Source organism: Mycteria americana, chromosome 2 (assembly GCF_035582795.1).
Source record: "Mycteria americana isolate JAX WOST 10 ecotype Jacksonville Zoo and Gardens chromosome 2, USCA_MyAme_1.0, whole genome shotgun sequence".
In the NCBI taxonomy this organism is placed as follows: Eukaryota; Metazoa; Chordata; class Aves; order Ciconiiformes; family Ciconiidae; genus Mycteria; species Mycteria americana.
In genome coordinates this window covers 141,563,121-141,582,755 of record NC_134366.1, presented here as the reverse complement: position 1 = coordinate 141,582,755, position 19,635 = coordinate 141,563,121, and the positions used below count along the sequence as shown (strand labels likewise).

General features: G+C 41.6%; 1 protein-coding gene across 2 annotated transcripts in view; it reads right to left on the bottom strand.

Moving 5' to 3' along the window:
* The window catches only part of ZFHX4 (zinc finger homeobox 4), a 151,896-nt gene extending 134,990 nt beyond the window's left edge, over positions 1-16,906 (bottom strand). For both annotated transcript variants that reach the window (XM_075494839.1, XM_075494840.1), the window contains exon 1: positions 16,566-16,906. The gene's annotated coding sequence lies outside the window, so the exon portion shown is untranslated. The remainder of the gene's footprint in view (positions 1-16,565) is intronic.
* Positions 16,907-19,635: the final 2,729 nt, after the last annotated feature.

The window sequence follows — 19,635 nt, the reverse complement described above, 5'->3', positions numbered from 1 at the left end:
AGAAATTTGCTGCATCAATCATTTTAGGAATTAATAAATCATATTTACTGTGTTTATTCATATGTCGATACTCCCAACCTGTAAAGCTTTCACCATTTAATCTCTTTAACTCTGACCAAAGTTAGTTTACATTAGATGTTGTTTTAAACTCACATGGAACTAAATTAAATAGAAGCAGCTAGAAAATTAATCCTAATTGTCTTCACTAAAAATCATACTGCCTGGATCTGTCACCTGTTCCCAAACACTATGAAAGAGATCGTTTGCGTTCACAGCTTTTAAGAAAAAATTCCAGAAATGTAGGTCTTTGCTTCATTAAACTAAAGCCTAATTTAACAAAACTGCAATATTAACATGAGTAAGTATACTAAAAATACTTTAATGATGTAAAATAGAGCAGTATAATCTTTTGAAGTATGAATTATCACAAACTTTGTGATTTTACTAAAGTCTGGATGTGTTCTCTGTCAGCACATTCAGAAGGTAAGACTGAACTGCCAAACTGACAAATAATGACTAGAGAGTCAAAGTGGCTCTATAATATTCACCTAACCTCTTTGTTGTCTCAAAACCAATTGTGAAATAAATGTTACAGTACTTTTTTGTTTGCCTGATACTAATTTGCTTGCATGCTAAACATGCTGCAATTATCTTTCTAAAAGTTATCACAAGACAGGTACTCGAGCAAACGTTCCAGTTCTCGGGGAGATACTACAACTCCAGATTACTTCAGAAAGAGTCGTGATGAAAACAAAAAATAAAGAATCATGCTTTTGAGCACATTTACAAGAGTTCAAGACTCTTCCAACTATGCTTCTGAGAAAAAAAAGCTGTGGGTATTGTAAGTCATGTTAAACATTTAAATATTGCTCTGTATTAAAATCAGCCTGGTCAGTGAAAATACAGGATGTTTTTTAAACAGTTTAGTTATTAATAAAGCATTTGTTTTTTCTAGAATATTATCATGGCAAATTTGTTTTGTATTGCCAAGATCAGCTGGGCATTTTGTTTTTATTATGCATAGTCTTTTGTAATTTTTTTTCTCTGCAAGTTAATTTGACTGCTGTGCATAAGTGAAGTGAGCAATTCAGTAATTAACTTTTGTGTTTTAAAATGTATGAACTTTAATTAGATTTCATTATAAACAAACAAATGTCAACCATAATTATAAGCTCCTTGGTTTAACCACATATTATCCCTTTTCAAACAAACTTGATGTCAGACAAATTAAAATCAAGCAGCCAGCAATTTTGAGTTGAATTTTACATGATCTGCCAGTAACCTGATTACTTTAACTTCAATATCATTACAGGAAAAGTATTTCAGGAAAAATAATTACAAGAATTCCAACAGGAGACAAGCTTAATTGTATTGATTCAAAAGATGCATGTATATAGGAACCATGCTGAAGGAATAATGTTATCTTAAATCTACAGTCACTATTAAAATGATATTGTCTGGCATGAAAAAGGCAATTTGAGATTGGTGTCTGGAAAAGCAGAGATACAAAACTAACTGAAATAATTATCTTTACCCCATTATATTTTAAGCAACAAAATATCAATGTGGAACAACTTCAAGGCATGAAGGTTTCCAGGTTTATTTACTGACTGGTGTATCTATTAGTACCAGGAACAAGTGGAGCTGTCAGGACATAATGAAGGTAAATGATTAGTTAGCACAGAGACTGAGCTCTTCTTCAATGCAATAAGAGTTAATTAAAGTTTACCACCAAACATCAACCAAAGCAGGATGTTGATCAGGTTTCAGCATTAAGTGCAAACAGACAATGGTTGGCAGCAATTAGTGCAGCTATCAAATGACATGCAATGATAATTATACATTTAAAACAGCTAAAGGGCTTGTGGAAGGGAGGGAAGAATCTCATCAGCTTCTTTGACTACGTACAGTCAAAGTGCAGGAAACAGGTATCAGATATTTCACTTCAATACTGTAAATCAATAGAATTAAACAAAAAAAAAAAAGGTTGTACAAGCACATTATCTGAAAGAGGACAATTCACTGCACATGAAATGGAAGAAATCTGCAGACGACTCCTAACAAAGATAAGTACTAGTTAGATTAAATAAATTACTTTGCTGCTGCCACTCACACTGACACGCATAAACAGAGAAGTGTTTGGGGTTTAAAGGCTAGTGGCTGCAGCTTTACTACACATTTCTATGCCAGACTCGAGGTTACCTGGTATCTTTAGTCCCTGTGGCCATGTTCATAGCATGAGAAGGCCCAGAAGGACCACGGGCCTGAAGCCCGTGACCACAAAAGGGAGTTTCACATGCTAGCTGCAAGCCCGCTGCGAGGAAGCCTAGGCTTACCAGAGGCGATTACCTGGTATCTGAGCCACAGCCTAAGGCTCTGCCACACATCCCCTGCTCTCCACCCCCTCCGATCAGCATACATGCTAGTTCTGCCTGCTCCCAAACTTATGCCCAAGTTTTGGGAAAGAAAAAGGAAGCGAGAGCTTTCCACCACGGACAAACGCTGCGCAACACGCGGTAGCGACACAGAGACGCTAACAACCCGGAGCACAGAGAGGGCTGGTGCCATCCGCCGCCACGCTCTGCTCTGTTTCGAAGGCCTTGCGTCATGGTGGCAGCTACCGGATCAGCGATACAATGGAGCCGGTACCAAACTTAATTTCATCTCAGCCTTCCATTAAATCCAAAGGAAAGATGATAAACTTGCAGCAGCACCTCTAATAGCAACACCAGACAAAGGAAAAACGGCTCTCAGCTGGCAGTCTGCTGAACCCCCTCGGCACGGATCTGTGAAGTCAAAACACCCCCAATTCTTCAATATCAAACACGCAGGAAGTACAGCAAAACAGGTAAACATCCCTTCCACAGGCAAATAGCCATTATTAACCGGTGTAGCCAGACAATTATCTACATACTCCTAGTGTTCGGACAATTCCTCAGTAACCACTCCACGCACTGGAGATGGAATAACTCACTCCCGCTCACTCCTCTTGGGCTGGCATAGTGCAGGTAATGGGATTACCTGGTTAAACACCTACGCAGTTCCACAGCAGCCGAATAGGTCTGGCAAGTAGGATCCCCACCTCAAAGAAATCAAGATTTCTTCAGCATTTTTATGGACAACGTAGTGGCAAAAGCACCCTGCTCTTCCTAGGTATGTAACAGGAAGCAAGACGAGGCTTACCAAAAGACAAGTAGCAGGTTTCCAAGAAAGCTAAACTGTGACAAATTAAAACCTGATGACGAGAGGGGCAAAGGGGTTAGACAGTAGGACTCATTGCTGCAGGATACCACTGAGATCATGAATTCACCAAGGTTAAAAAAGAGAATGGAAACTGGCTGCCAAAATATCCAGAGTTATTGTAATGAATGTGAACACAAAAAAAAAATTGTGAGGGATATTAAACCTTGCTCTTCAGAGATCTGAAAAATTTGCATTTGCCATCATGGCAAGGCAGGCGTATACAATAGGTTATCCCACATCTGCCTATTGTGATATTCTTCAGAAGCACCTTGTACAGACCAGTCAAAGAAAGAAGAGGCTAGCCATACCAGAGTCCCAGTTTGGCAATCAATGTGTTCCTATAGTACGATTTACACCTCCTGAGTAAAGAAGTGTCTGCAGTGGGGAGACTGCCCTTAGCTTTTATTTGAACTAACCCATGCAAAAAGATCATCAGCACCAGTTCATATTTAAATACGTTGTATTAATTTCCACTGTGTCAAATTCAGAAAACCTTCTTTTAAGATTGTGAAGACCGTACTTATTTTAAATGCACTTTTTTTTTTCCTAGAAGCAAACCCACGTACATATACAAAATGCATTAAGGTGGGGTTTGTTATAATGTTGGCTACCAGTTGTGATTTTTGTTGGAATGTGTGTACATCCACATTGCTAAAATTATTTTAATAAAATGCCTTACTGTTTTGCATAGTTCCTGCGCTGCAGCCTACAGCAGTTCTACAGATTTTTTTTTGCCCTAACAAACCTCATTTTCCCAACTAATTCTGTTATGCTAGGGATTTGTGCACAGAGTTGGCTAATCCCAGTATTTCCCTAGAGCTGCATCTAAGCTATGGCCCACTCCCAGCACAAAAGTGTCTCCAAAAGCCCTTTCGCCCCCTTCAGCACTGATACACTCATTGGTCCTGACATTTTCACTTCAGCCATGACAAATGAGCTGATGGCTGTGATCAGATTGCACACGAGGACTGCTTTATCAAAGACGTATCATTAACTCTCATCACTGTCTTCCATTATGACTCTTTTGGTCAAATCTGTTGTGAAAATGCAAGTCAGTTTAAAAACATAACCTAAACATAGCAACAAACAAACTTCATTAAAAAGCAGAAAAGAAAACCAGACTCAGACAGGATCAGAAAGAGACTAGCGTTAACTAAATGTTTCTCTGGGGATTTAAGTAACTGTACTCAACCTCTGCCCCAGTGCAAACACGGCAGTTGACCGTCTTCGAAAGGTCCCTTCCCCCATCGCGGACTGCAAGCACTACTTTGCCTTTTTTAGAGAAACAAAAATAAAGCAGCAGCAATCAAATATGCCTAAAAACGAAGTCAACTTTTTTCTTTTACTTTTTTTTTTTCTTTTTGGTCTCTGAACTACTTCGCCTTTCTGTGTGTGTGCTTTTATCAAAATACGTTTCTCAAATGAATCCCTTAAAGAATATAAAATTTTCGCTTGAATCGCAGCCACATAATCATACTGTTTTCTGACTCACATTAAAAACACCAGCATAAAGCGCTGTCTGAAACGGAAATCTCTCAGTTCACTATGAATACCGCAACCTTTCTGTCAAGTTAGAACCTAAGTTCCAGTTACACAGTTCTTGTTACATCTAGAGGGTTTACAAAGTATATATTTGTTGTAACCTCTTCTAGCAATTCATCTGAGAATACACATCTAGCGGAGTCAACTGTAACACAACAGATCTTGGGAATGGAGGTCATGCTTTGAGATAAAGTGCTATTCACTTTTGGACCATGCAAGAAGCTCTTTATTCCTGTTCTTATTGGCATCAGTTCCCCCTTACCAGAGCAAGAACAAAGCCAAGTGCTCGTGTGAGGTTTATGAATAAATCAGAGGTGAGCCACTTTAAGTGCTGCCCATGATTTCCTTGTTGACAGTGAGCACTTAAACAGGCTTCTATGACCAGCAACTCCTGGCAAACCTTAATGGCTCCTAATCTGTACCCTGCTTCATTTCAGGAAAGAAATGACCCACCCCGATTTTTCTCAAGTCTTCACCTTTTGGGCAACTACTGTCCCACCTTTTTAGAAATTCACGTTCAGGGACTGTCCCGTTTCAGTGCCAAGTTTTCACGTAACGCACAACATAAAAATCACCATTTTCTTCCTAGAAAACAAATGACAGCTAATAAAATATTATTACGCTGTGCAGCCTAAGTAATTCCCAGACAAACCATTACACAATTCAGCGTTTGTTTAAATTGCATAGATTTTTAAATGAACCTAAAAGATTTCTAATATATTTGCCTCCAATTATTAAAATCATGTAAAAAATATGCTGAGAGCAGATTCAACCCTTCTGTACAGCTACAGCTGAAACCAGGAACGTTCATAAATCACTGCCATTGCATGTATTAAAAAAATTCAAACAGCCTCAAAAAACTCTTTTTAAATAATGATAACGTTGAAAAACAAACTGATATCAGCCAGTAACCTCAGCGCTGGGCCAAATAACTCTGGTCTAGAAACATTAACATCCAATTGTGGCAAGACGCTAGGTGTTTCAGCGCGTACGTCTTTGATGCACAAAACCACTCAGAGACCTATGCTGTTCAACATTAAAGCAGCAGCCTGCGTGGAGAATACATTTCAACATGGAATGAAATCCTGCATTTTTAAGGTCTCTCCCAACCCTTCCCCCCCCCCCCCCCCCCCTTTTTGGACGTGTCACAATCTCCAGATGGCTGAATTTATTCTGTAGTAGCTGAGTTATTGTCAGGCTCCCAGTTTCTGCTATATTTAAATACTAACATTTTTTGACTCCATTGTCTCTTGTTGCCTTTCCACCCACTCGGGAAAAAAAAAAAAAAAAAAAAAAAAAGTTGCGACCGCACCGCTCTGCCCTGTGATTTCAGGGAGCGCTCCCCGCGGGGCCGGGGCCGGGGCCGGGGCGGGGGCCGGGGCCGGGGCCGGGGCCGGGGCCGGGCGGCGGCTGCCCGGCAGCGCTGACCTGCCGCTGCCCGGACTGCGGCGGGGGCCTCAGCAGATGGCACTCTCCTGTGCAAGGGCCTGATCCCAGCCCGGGGAAAGAGACGAGGCGGCGCTGGACTTCGGACGAGGCCCTCGGTCAAAATTGGGAAGTGCGGCCGCGCTGGGAAAACCACCCGTCAAGCAAGAGAGAAATCCACGGGCCAGACCAGTTGGGACTTCAAACTCCAGGGATGCTTTTCACTGGAGCTGAAATGCCTGTCCCAGTGCACTGGCTGACGACCCAGTGAGAAATGATGTTTTGCCTCCCTACAGCAATCGGTTGCTCCTTCTGGAAACAGTCCCGAAGCAGATTGCTGTGCTGCAGCGGAGCGGCTCGTGGGTGGTTGTGCACGGGGTGACACTTCCCACCCCAGAGACGGCTGCGCTGCAATGGCAAAGAAAGTGCTTTTTGGTGAGCGGTTCGTAAAACTCAAAGGAACTGAGGGACTGAGGGGCGACATTTGCCATATAGCTAAATAATTTATTTTAGAAATGTTACATTTTCTTTAATTTAAACCCTCGGTGCTGTAAACAAAATCAATAACCATATTTCAGTATAAAAAAGTATAAAAGGACCAGAGTGAAACCCACAGGAATAAGTTCTCTGTTTAAGGGACTACTTTTCACTCAGAACCTTGTTTTCTGGCGTGGGGAAGGCATGTGAAGTGTTACGTATGAAACAAGGAGAAACTCTTATTTGAAGGTGGACAGCCATGGTTTCTCACACAGGAAAACCACCTGCATTTGAAACCGTCATGTAACACTTGGCAAATCCAAGGATTTTTTTTCCCCCCTCTCTTCTTACGAAAGCTCTGGCCCTCAGAATACCAAAAATCAAAGGATCCTCCCAACAACTGAAGGGAAAGAAGGAAGTTATGTTTTTGTTATTCTTCAGAAAGAGATTATTCTGATCTGTTACACTACCATCTTCTGGAACAAGTGTGGAAATAACTGGGATTACTCCAGATTTCCATCAATGCCCCAAACACTGGAGCACTACCAGTGACAGGTGCCTTGTCATCTCAGATTAGGTGAATTTATAAGGCAGCCTCCGTGTCAAAACAGGGAGGAGCAAGCGTTCAGCAGCCGCTGCTCCCAGACCCTTAGCTCTGCTATTACCTGGTAAAAGAAACAGAATTGACCCCCATCAGCCTTTCTGGAAAACCTCTTTCCTACAGACGCTCCGGTGCCTTCTGCAGTAAGCACTTCATCCTTAAAAATGGAAATGGTAATGCAGAAAGAGGAGATGAAACCTTTTAAATTGGATTTTATGGGATTATTGTCAACCAGTACCTAAAGGCCTGATTCTTTTCCTACTAATATCGAAACTGTATGTCTTGCCAGTTTTACACCCATGTTACTCCTGATTTCAGAGGAGTTGCTGTAAATTTAGTTTGGGGTGAATGGGAAGAATCTGGTTCTTTTGGGTTTACACATCCTAGGCTCACATCAACACAGACGCTTCGTAAGGATTTCTTTGTTTCAGAAGCAGAATGTTTGCCTTTTTAAATACAGTTTTAGATGTACATCTAGTGTGTGCATCACTTGTTGGGCAGACACCACTGCAGCCTATATGGTAAATGTTTGTTTTCAGAGTCACCATGGTCTATTATGTACATACAGCCTTTAGTTTGTGAACTGTTGACCTGAAGGACTATAACACCTTCTTAGGAGCTGGTACAGCCTACCAGATCACTGTGAGTGCTAGAAGTCTGCTAGATTTGTCTGTAAAGAGATCCCAGTTTCTGGGCAAATTTAAAATTGTCCTCAAAAGTACCAAAAGCAAATAAAATATAATTTGGACAAATTACCTTCTAAATCTCTCTCTTTTTTTTTTTTAATTGAAAGCTGATTCTGAGTAATGTGAACATATAGAAGAGTGTCTTAATATGGCAAACTTTTATGTTGATCATATAACTTAGTTAAACCGTTCCTCAGAATACTTTGTTTAAGCAGAAAAAGTCATTCCTCAACAAGACTGCCATATTTCAGTCTGGTACAAACTTTTCTGGCTTAGTCTGGAACTCAGCAAAAGCTGCAGTAATAATGAAAATACTGGTATGAAAGTGCTATAGAATTACTATTAAAAAAAGGAATAGAGTAATATGCGTTAAAGACTAAACCTGCTGCCCTTATTTATACAGGTTTATCTCTACAGGTCTGCTGAATCCCGCTATCAATAAACGTGCGTACTACCCCTTTCAAAACCAACAACAAATCTCAACAACAACCACACAGAACCTACTAGGTTTGTTTTACCTATTAGGTAAAAGCAACTGATACCTGTCTTTTAGTTTCTTCTATCTGTGCATCTGTTCACATAAACATATTCTGCGTTACATCTTCTTCTGCAAAATCTTGAATCCCAGTATCTCAGTGTGCTGGGTTTCTGCCCATTCAGTAAGAATGCAGACATCACATAAGTTATTATTAACCCATGTGTTATCCAGTTCTACAGTGGCTGGAACTTTGCCAGAGACAACACATGGTGCTTGGTTAACAATATTTTAAAATCTAAATGAATTTATTTTTTAAATTAACACATTTTTCTTATGGAAATACACTAAGAAGCTGTTCTCAGAATGAAAGAATATCCCCTAAGCATGTTCCTTTAAAAGAATTTTTAAGGAATTTCATAAAGTTAGCAGTAAAACATTCCCAAACCCCATAGAAGGTTTTTAACTTCATCTTAAAAGAGAGAATTCTTGTGACTTTATTCTTACCAAGCACTTTCTGCATTTACAGTTTTACTTCATTTATCCATAAATAATCCTAATTTCTTAGAGGCGTCTCTAACTGTTTAAATATTATCAAATCAAGCCCAATGCTGAACTAACAAGCATTTCAAAGAAATGTTCTGCAAACTAAAAAAAAAATCCCCCAAACAAGTTAATATTTAGTCTAACTACCAACAGTTTTCCACAGTAGCTCTAAATCGGTAACTATGTTGACCTGAAAAAAAAGAGAGCCTATTTAATATGCATACATACAAATAATTATTCACACTGCATTTGATTTACATACGTACAAAAGAACCACTTCCCACTTTCAAAAGTGGCTCAACACTTATGGTATTTTAACTGCCCTAATTACTGTTGAGAGAACATAATTAGAAGCACTGATCACATTGTCAACAGCTAACCAGTTACAGCCCTGTCTGGGGGCCTGATCCTGCTCCGGCTGAAGCCAGTGGGGGCTAGCACTGATTGCAGGAGGAGGCCGGGGCCCTTCTCGCCACCTGAATCTACCGGAATCCAAATGTGTTAAACAACCTGAGTACGCTGATGCATCTAAGCCAAAACCCCTGCTCCTTATGTGCATGTATCAATTCCTATTTCGGTACGCTTTCTCTATTTTCAAAGCCGAACGAAGAGAGTAATTTTTTCCCCAGCAAGGCTTCTATACCACTTAAACACTTAGCACTGAGTCAGAATTCATAACTTTTTCCAAAAGAGAAATAGTTTAATAATTAAAACAGATATTGACTAAAGCCCGCTTCCTTGAATACCAAACTTTATTAGATTATTATGCCTTGATGCCTAATTTCCATTGGCAACTTTTAAAATAGCTCCTTCCCTCCCTGCCGGCCCCCCTCCTCCCTCTTTCTTTCCCCCAGGCAAAGTGCTGGGAATCCTCGATACCCAATAGTCAATATTTGGTTTGCCTGTCATGTTCCTGGAGCTCCCCTCCATACAAACCTGTGTTTCTCATCCTTTCGCTGCACTACTCTCATACATATTACTTCACATGATGATGGAAACTCAGGGCATCTTAGCAAGTTGCTGAAATCTGAGCTTCTGCTTGTTTTCTCAAGTCTTGGACAAACATAACTTTAGGGAGAGCTGAACATAGGCATAAAGAAAGAGGAGCCTGCATTTTCATCTTCCTTTCATCTCAGTCATTCAGTCAACCATTCAGTGCCCTATTCAACAGAGCTTTTCATTATGCAAAAAAATGCTAATCCTTTTCCGATGCTTTCACACTTGTATAAACCCCCATTCCTTCGACTGAAAAGCAATTATATCAGTTTACCTTTCTGTCAAAAACAGGATTAATATTCCAATACCAGAATCTCCTTTATTTTCCTATCTTTCGCTTTAGGAAACTAGAGATTATTAGTGGAGGCATTCCTTAGAGCAAGAATACATTATTTTAAATATGATTATTTTAGCCAAAGCAAGAGGGGGGAGGGGGAGGGAGAGAAAAAACTTCAGTTGCTGCGGAAACTCTTTTCAGTGACAGAACTGACCTTCCCTTTGCAGAGGCCTGAATAGAATGAGCCTCACTCTGGTCTATTAATCAGAAACAAATTATGAAAGAATGTGGCTGGACTGGTTGACACTATCCTGTCTTGGGAGACTCAGTAACAGCCTAGTAACAATGTCCTCTTCATGGGTAATGAACAGCCATGACAAATGGGGCAGAGAAACTATTTATTTGCATATGCAAATTCTCACACAAGGGAAACATGTACAAACAAGTGTCATTGTAAGGTGGATTAGGCAAACAACGCTTTCTTTTTAGGACATTCTGCAGCCCAGAACATTAGTCAGCACAATTAAACCAGTCTCCATGGAGACTAATGAAATTTCACCATGGTATGAGTTAAATTAGATAGCTAGTTATGTGTTTTCACAATCCAACTTGAAATCCATTATTGTTTCAGAACAATACAGCAATTGTGCCTGGCTGATCTTTGCCAGCTCAACAAGCTCCTAAGTTGACAATTTGCATATGTTAATATAATTAAGCACTAATTACATGAAACTTGTACATATTCACATGCACTTTCCCTGGGCGCTTCTCAGTTTGAACCTTGGCCAAGTCTTTAACCCTTTGAATGAATTTGGAGCAGCAAAGCTCTGCCTTCTGGGTACAGCCCCAAGGCAGATGCAGAAAAGCTCTTCATTTATAAACACAAAGCTTAACCTGGCTTCTCATATTTCTATCAACAAGGTTAGAAAACATTTTTGTATGTGTTGGGGTAGCAGAAAGGGGCAGGGGGTGAAGCTGGATTGGAAGTTCTTTAGAGACTCAGCTCTGGTACCCTTTTTGCATATGAGAACACAAACATTTACCCACATAACAGGTTACGAACACATGCATTGCCATTGTCACAGGTTCTTCAAGACCCGAATTGCCAAAAACTAGACTGGGTTTTATGTCAGTGCTCTCAGAACCACAAAAATGGGAATGAGAAAAGGAAAAAAGAGCAAGCAGTAACTAATGAGCTTTACATAAATATATGCAGAGGCAATTAAGCAGTGTTAATTACTATGACAGCAGTTAATTGAATATAATTAGATATTTTAAGCTACTGACTAAGGCATAGTTAAGATTAATTTTATTGAGATTAATTGTAAATAAGAATAGATTAACTCTGTGTTTTGACAGGCATAAAAAGTAGTTCTGCAAATTAACTAGGAGAGCAGAAACTAGCACAAAAATCATATATTATTTTAATGTCACACCTCAGAATCATCTGCTCAATAAACATGACTTTTCAAACCCAAACAGACAGGAATCTTGAAGAAAAACAAACAGCTTGCAGAGATTAAAGAGCCTTTTGTCCTTTTTCATGTGCATTTCTTTTAGCAGACTAAATTAAGCGAGTCTGGTGTACGTTTTTAGGAAGGAACATTTCACACTGAATGGAAAAAATGTTCTATCACATATGAAATTCATGCAGCTGTGCGGAACTTGGTCCAGATGGTCTAAGACTATAAAACAACACTAAATGATAGACAGTAGGGCCTTCCCAAGATTATGTGATAAAGTCACAACCTCATATTTTGACCTAAATTTTCTGTCATGTATTGTTTCCTTCCAGATCAGATAGCTCCATTTTAATTTTTAACTGATCATGAATATTCAATGGAAACTCTTAATAAACATTGCTGATAAGCATCTGAGCAGAAATCATAAAATATTTACAAAACGCCCCTTAGCTTCATTAAAACAATGCTGAATCCGAAGTGCAGAAAACAGTGCCCTGGCTCTCCCCACAACACTAAAATGTTCACACCACTTAGCTTAAATAGGTAAAAATGCCTGGTTTTAAATATGCTTCAAAGAAAACCCAAAACACATTCTACCAGCAGATTAATTCATGCATGCTGTTTAAGAAAATTAACAACAAGGCTGAAGAATGCTGAACAAATCACTAATAAGAAAGGAGCTTCAATTGATTTTGAAATAAATCAATAGGTGATTAACACAATATTTTTAAAGCAGTAGAATGTATATATATTATATAAACATATATATATTATATTTTCAATACCTTTTTAGCTCTTAATCGAACAAGGGCTTTACAACAGTGAGCATGTCCCTATATTGACTATCAACTTCTTTGGAATGCCTTTGGTCTTTTATAACGAAAATCCAAAAACGCTCTGTGAAACAAGGCTACGACAAGCCATTCTGCAGTGAAAGATTTTAAATCATCCAGCCTCTTCTAATAGACTTGAGACTTATTGAGGTAGAAACCATAAAAAATGAAGAAGGGAAATTTAATCCCTGAAATATTGATTTGCACATTAATATCATATAGGCAGAGGGCAATTTGGCTTCATGGAAATGACACATTGTCGACCCTTGGTGAAGTCAGAGCCAATCTAACTGCTGAACATGTCTGAATCTCAAGAGTTATTAAGGGCTTCCCTTCTTGCCTTTATGACTTTTCTTCAGCCTACCAATGCAATCTTAAATGTATTATCTTTAAGAAATAATTGTAAAACCTCAGGGGTTTTCCAGTTAATGGAAGGGAGGCTAAACCACATCAGATTCTGAAATGCAACATTAAACCCTTGCAATCAACAAAACCACCTCAATTCTCATCCATCCAGTGCAGGATCTAATATTGTTATTAGAGATAATCAAATTTCATTGTGTAAATTTAGGCTCATGGTCAGAATGGAAGCAGTAAATTCTGCAATATTAAACAGTGATTTTTCTCGGCCCCCTTTATATGTTCTTAGCTGGTGCACCACCTTCACAAATAAACCTAAACTACTCAAAAATCGAGGAACAAAACCGTCTTCCTATTCTGAAAGATGCACGCAATGCCATTTATCATCTCCACAGCTTTCCTTTAGTTTTAACTTGATCTAGCGGATAAGTTTCATTTTAGAGAATAATAAAGCAGTACCACTGCATAAACCAAACAGCAGGTACTATTACTGTGACTTACACAGATGGTTTACCTGACCTTTCTTTGTTCCTTGGGTAGGTTTCACTTTTGCAGATTTACGACTTTTCCCTCTATATTTCATTGACCCTCTATGTTCATTATCATAAAAATGAAAACTATTGAATACATGTTTATGTTGACGAAGTCCAAAAAGCCCACAACTAAAGGATAAAGAGACGCTACAATGCACTGTGTGGATCTCTAGATCGTACACTATAAATATTCAAGCACAGATAGCACGAATAACTGAATAATCCTGGTGAGCCCCAGCTCTGGAGCCAGGTGCAAGAGGTTAAAACAGCTGGCTAGCCATCTTTTATTTTGTGTGCCTTCCTACCGGCTGAAACCGCAAGCCCTGAAAACTAGCAGATATTCCCTCAAGGTTGATTGTCTGATTTTTTTCATTTCAACCAGTTTAGTAGGATCCCCCAGTCGAGAAAAGAGAGAAACTCCTTAAATACAGTCAGTTGAATAGGAAGTGGAGCAATGATGATTAAGGCTCTTCACCCCCACACACCCCCCAACCTTCAACCCCCCGTTTATTTCCACAATCTTCTTTGTGCACCTTCCCATCCAAATGTTTGTATTCCTTATTTCAAAGAAAAGCACTCCGGATCGTTCTGTCAGTTTTGCCAGTAAATATAAAGTAAAACAAGTGTTGATGGCACTGAGAGTGTTACATACCCAGGCTGTGTTTTTGCATTGCTCTCAATGGAAGCGATCGATGCCCATGTCACAGTCGCGTCCCAATCGCAGCCAAGTCTCTGCCTCAATCTAACCAACAACAGGCAGGGCTGCAAAGGCTTCTCACTACCTCTTCCATCCATCCACCACCAAACTAAAAATATAATGCTACATATGATCTTTTTAAACACTCCACCACCGCTCCTAAGGATCGAGCCACTGCAAATCCAGGGGAAACACAATTGAAAAAAAAAAAAAATACACCATCAAAAAAACCCCCTCACAGCAGCCACCCCAAAAGCACTCGAGCCCTCTCTTTCCACTCTCTTTCTCGACCTCCTCCTGCCAACTACATAATCCTTGATTAAAAACGGAGCAAGGCTAATAAAAAGAAAATTTAAAAAAAAAAAAGAGAGAGAGGAGGACGGAATGGAGCCGAGGAAATGCAACTGTCAGAAAACGGGATGGTCAGACTTCCTGAGTGAACCTGCCTGTGTCTGGCTTAATGTAAATCCACCATCTTCAGCCTGGCAAGTTGTCTTTTGGTTGGGCTTTTTTTTTTTTTTTTTTTTTTTTTTTTTTTTTTTTTTGGTGGGGAGGGGGGTGTTATGTTTGCGATCTCTGCCTTGGTACCTAAGGAGGAAGAGGAGGAGGAGGGTGTGTTATTGAATGGTGGCTAAAGCCTCCTCGGGACGGCGCTGAGGTGAAACAGGCTGAACCCGACTGATGTGCCTCCTCTCTCGGTTGGACCCAGTGCCCTAAGCAGCCGATGAGAGACCCCCGGCCGCCCGGCTCGCAGGTAACAAAAGAAATACCAACCCGTGCATTTTCTGCTGCCGCTGCTGGGGAGTGGGGGGTGGGGGGGGGGAGAAGATGCAGGAAGGGAGGAGTGGAGGGGAACCGCCGTAAGTTGGCATCGGATGGGGGGAAAGTTTATTAGCATTTTTGCAGGAAATTTCATGTAAGGCAAGAGGGGGAAGCAGGGACGCGTCTGCCATTAGCCGCCGTGATGGGAAGGGATGCACTTGATTCTGGCACCAGCAGTTAGAGAGAGCAGGAATCGAACTGCCTTCTCTCTGTTTATGACCTCCCCCCCCCGTTGGCTGGATTTTTTGTGATTTGTTTTTTTTTTTTGAACACCTTAGTCCTCGGTTAAAAAAAAAAATAGACGCCTGTCCCGCAAAACAACCGCCCCCCCCTTTCAGAAATCTCAGAAAGGCTGCGCTGAAAGCAGCCCCCGACCCTGCCCGCGAGGAGCCTTTCCTACGGCACGGCGCGGCGCGGCGCGGCACGGCACGGCGCGGATGCCGGGGGCTCCGCCGGCGCCCGGCCGGCAGCCGCCCGCAGGCAGCGGCAGCCGCGCATCCCCGCCGGCGGGGCCGCTCCGCTCCGCTCCGCGCCGCTCCGCTCCGCGCCGGGCCGTGCCGTGCCGTGCCGTGCCGTGCCGTGCCGCCTCCCCGCGCCGCGCGGTGAAACTGACAGAGAGGCAGGGCGCGCTCCTAACGGGCTCCTCTTCCTCCTGCTGCCAGAGACGGCAGCCAGCAGCGCGATCCCCCTGCGCGCACACACACACACACACACACGCACACCCGCACAGCCACCCCTGCCTCTGCTCCTGAGAAACCTACCTGCAAAATAAAAAAAGGGGGGGGGGAGAGGGGAAAAAGCACCCCACACCTTCTCCTGTACACACGCACGCAGTCAGGGTCCCCATTGCCCTGCTGGCATCCCCCCCCCCCGCCCGAAAGCGAAAGTTTGGGAGGCCGAGGGGGGTGGAGATGGGGAGGAGAGGGAAGGAGGGTGGGAGAGCGGAATGCGCCTTCAAAAAGCACCTCAAAGTTTTGGGGGGACCGAGCTGCGAAACAAGAGTGCGAGCTCTGAAGGGGCTGGCAAGCGATGACTTCTGACAGCCGTAACGTCTTTCCTAATCTGACAGTATTCCCCCCCTCCCCGAGCTCCCTACAAAAAAAGAGCGAAATAAAAAGTGGGGGGCACCCCCCGAACCTCTTCTGCAAACTGAGCAGGGTCCTCCACTTAATCCGAAAGTTACAGCCCGAAAGAGAAAAAAACCCAAACCCACAGCCCCAAACCAAAACAAAAAAAATACACAAACAAAACGTAACCCCCGGAATAAAAGAGAAAGGGAGAAAGAGAAAGAAAGAAGGGAGAGAGGAAAAGCAGCCCCTCCTTCCCAAATGAGAGCAAATACTGTACCTAAAAATGGGGAAACAGGCAGAAAAAGGGGGGAGAGAGAGAGGGGAGAGATACATGGGATCTGGGGATGTGAGTGTGTGTGTGTATGTGAGAGAGAGAGAAAGAGGCACAGAGAGAGGGGGAGAGAGAGAGAGAGCGAGAGCGAAATATCAAAGATTGTGCAAGATCAGCCTGGAAAGATAATCGATACTCGACCTAAATTTAACACAAACTACTCAATAAAAGTTAAAGAAAAAACTTACTTTCCATTTCCCCTCGCAGTTCCTACTGGATCTTCGCCTCTTTTTTTTGTTTTGCTTTATTTACTTAACAGCTGATCACATCCAAGTAAACGAGAGAAGGTTCATTAAAAAAATAATAAAAAAAAATAATCCTCCAACTTTATTGGGTGAAAATAAAAATGATTGAGCAAGAAGTGGGGGGCATGGAGCGGTCCTTTGGGGTCCGGGAGTTGTTAAAGCATGTGCCGACCGCGGTCTCGCTGTTTGGTTGTGAAGGGGTTGGGAAAAGGAGGAAAGGAAATGAAAATCCGATATGTCTTTATTCTGCTAATTATTATCGTTTTAGCCCTGTTTAAAAAAATGGCTGATTAAGTTGAGTGCGCATGTCTTTGTGTGTCTATTCCCGATATGCACTCTGGGAATGAGAGAGAGAGAGAGAGGAGAGAGAGAGGAGAGAGCGAGAGAGAGGGAGCGAGAGGGAGAGGGAGAGGAGAGGGAAGAGGAGAGGGAGAGGTGTAATTAGTGAGGTGATCAACATTCTCCGGGCTGCAAATGACGCGCAGCCCCGCAGCCGGGGAAGCCGGAGCTGCCGCGGCTGCCGGGGGCTCGCCGGGGCTGCGGGAGCCACAGAGCCAGCCCGGAGAAGAAGGGGCAGCAGAAAGGAGCTCATGGATACAAACACAAGTCTGCAAACTTCATTAGTAACACAGACACACACGCACAGGCACACAAAGTAGATGGCTAGGGAGAATTAAAAAAAAAAAGGGGGGGGGGGGCGACAGACTTGCTCTTTTAACTGTTCGGGAACTTAGATGAAACGGGTCCAAATTAATTATTCCATCAGGGAGATATTTCTTGCTGGCTGTCTGGCTGTCTTTCTCTTCCCTTTTCTCTCTTTTAATGGGGATTTAATGAAAAATATGTTTGCAATGGGATAATGAATGTAAGACACCTCTGTAAAAGGAAAGATAATATATCTAAGATAGGGAATAACTGCCCATACGGAGATAAAGATGGATTTATTTACACATACACACATGCACAGGCACACACGCACGCACTCACATCCTACATTGTATTTACACATATGCACATACACTCCACATACACAGTCGCACAAAACACAACACACTTTATTTGGTGGCCGCCATGTAATTGCTTGGAGAAATCAACAAAGTAAAAAGCAAAGCCTTCCAGAATATACAATATCAACTGTAAACAGCCTTATCAAAATGAAGTAAATATCAGCCCAGGGAAAGAGGCTCTTTGCATACAATACAGGTTTCATGCATATACATGCATCGTCTTCCACTTTCCCTTCAAGTATTGATATTTTATTAATATTTTATCTACTGGATTTTAGACATATTTCATTCTTGGGGGGGGATTATCATGATGAAAAGTAGGGTAAAATGTACAGATGTCATTATAAATCCGAATCTTCTACAAATATTTTCCTGTGTGGGATTTAAGAAGATTGCTTCTCATTTGAAAATCTAATTATCTTAACCTAATACTGCAGATGTGAATATGACTGACACTTTCATTAAAAGATAATTAACTAAAACTAGGAATAGACATACTTTAAAATACCCCCTACTGAAGATAAAAACATGACTATTCAAAGAGCATCCGAATACACCGCAGGAACACGTGCAGATTTTTGATAATGCTATTCCAGAAATGGGTATACCAGAAATGGTCACTAAGTCACAGTTACATGCAAGAGATATTTACACTACCAAGGACCCCGCGCAGGTGAACCATAACCTTAGAGCTGACATGCCTTTGAAGTTCGTGATGCCTGCGATACACGTCAAAACCTTGTCTTAGGCCTTAGACACCAAAAACCAGCAGGAAGGTTTTATCACAACCTTCCATTAAAAGAGCACACGCACAACAACAACAAACCAGCAAAACCTGGATGGCAGAAATATGCACCTCTCTGGGCCCTGAACCTTCTACTCCAGGAGAACATTTTGCAAGTACTGGAACTAACGCTAATAGGAAAATCCCCACCTGATGATGAATTAAGGCTGCCCTTAAGGAAGCACAGGCCAGTGTCAGGGAACCGAGTTGCTAAAAGCAGATGTTTAAGGTCAGAGTGAAGGTCCTGATAGTTTTGGAGGAAAAAAAAAAAAGGTCTTCAGAAAGGGGAGGAAAAAAAAGACAAATAAAAAAATCGCCAGCCTGAAAGTACAGCTATTCCAAAAATTGCAGCCTGCCAATAAAGCGGGAAACATAGAAGGAGCCCTAGCCCAATCCAGAGAAACCTTACTTCAAACTTCAGGAAAGCCTCCAAGACTCGAACTTAAGGAAAAGCCAGGGGCACTTGAGGGTTCGTGAGAGCAACTTTATTCTTTTTCAAACCCCACCTAAGCATTGCACCAGCTCATCAATGAAAAAAATGTGAGCATCTGTATGCAGATTTCCACAGGCACTGCACCCTGCGAATGAAGGTAATAAGGAAAGTAGCGATATTCTGCATCGTTGTTTACAGGGTGGAAAAAAAATGCAAACAACGAGTGAAAATGAAATCTCTGGAACCCGTTTACAGTTATCAGATTGAGGGGGTATGATGGAAAGAGGGCTTTTAGGCTTAAACTGTAGACGAAACGGGACTCTGAGGTAGAAGGATGCATTGTCCATTCAAGTGCATGCCTGAAGGATGGTAACACATTTCCTAAGACTGAAGACAATTAAATATAATGTGATGAAGAAACACCTGAGAACAATACATCTATTTCAAATTCAAGTGAAGAAACACGTATACTTAATGTCACAGAAGAATAAGGAAACGAAGATAATTTAGTTTTAAAGTCGTCCCCCCGCACCTCCCCCACCACCTCCTTTATTCCTAGTGCTTTTTTCCTGGTGAAACATCAATATCATTAATGTCATTAATGTCAAAACACCAAACGTCAGAACAGTCAAGTCATTCTTTTTTGGCTGTAGATTTTTTCCCTTTCTCTCTTCTTGGAGGGGGATATAGGTTTATGGTGTTCTTGAGTTACAGCTAAAGGAACAAAGGGGGGGGATAGAGGCAGGAATTGCGAGAGGAGAGTCCACATTTTTCAGGGTTTCTTCTGCC